The following is a 654-nucleotide window of genomic DNA, read 5'->3' as shown; positions in this document are numbered from 1 at the left end:
TTTAAAACAGTGGCACTATACAATATTTGTCCTTTTGTGACTGAGATATTTCACTCAGCATAATGTCCTCCAGGATCACTCAATTTGAATAATAGTTCATGAGGTCCTTATTTTTCAATGCAGCATAGTATTCTATTGTGTGAATATACCACAGCTTCTTTATCCATGCCTTTTGAATTATAACTGCAGCTTCTTACCACTAGGCTACCAGAGAACCCTAGAGAAATAATTGAAGGAGTAAAACCCTACTACAAGTTCACCTTGAGAAATTCCAAGTAAATTTTTCCCATCTTGTTTCTAAAACTTTAGGTTTTGTCTATTTCATTATACATCAACTGTATACTTTATAGGCTTCTCAAACTTTCCTTTGAAATCTTCTATTCAATCCTTTTACTTCATTATTTCTTCTGTTCATTTTAGCTATTCTATGATCAAGAGAAATTTCAATCTCATTTTTTAATTGATTTAAATCACTCACTTATACACATTTCATATTATGATATCAATTGCATGTGTTCTTCTTGTTGTTGTTGTTATGTGCCATTGAGTCACTTGTGACTTACAGCAACCCTATGTGCAACAGCCTTAAACCCTGCTCTGTCCTGTGCCAATCATACTGCCTGTGACACACCCATCCTGATTACCCCAGTCGCT

Source organism: Elephantulus edwardii, unplaced genomic scaffold, assembly GCF_000299155.1.
Source record: "Elephantulus edwardii isolate Elephantulus edwardi_28Jun2011 unplaced genomic scaffold, EleEdw1.0 scaffold00010, whole genome shotgun sequence".
In the NCBI taxonomy this organism is placed as follows: Eukaryota; Metazoa; Chordata; class Mammalia; order Macroscelidea; family Macroscelididae; genus Elephantulus; species Elephantulus edwardii.
The sequence above is the reverse complement of the archived record's forward strand: the minus strand, read 5'-3'. Positions refer to the sequence as shown.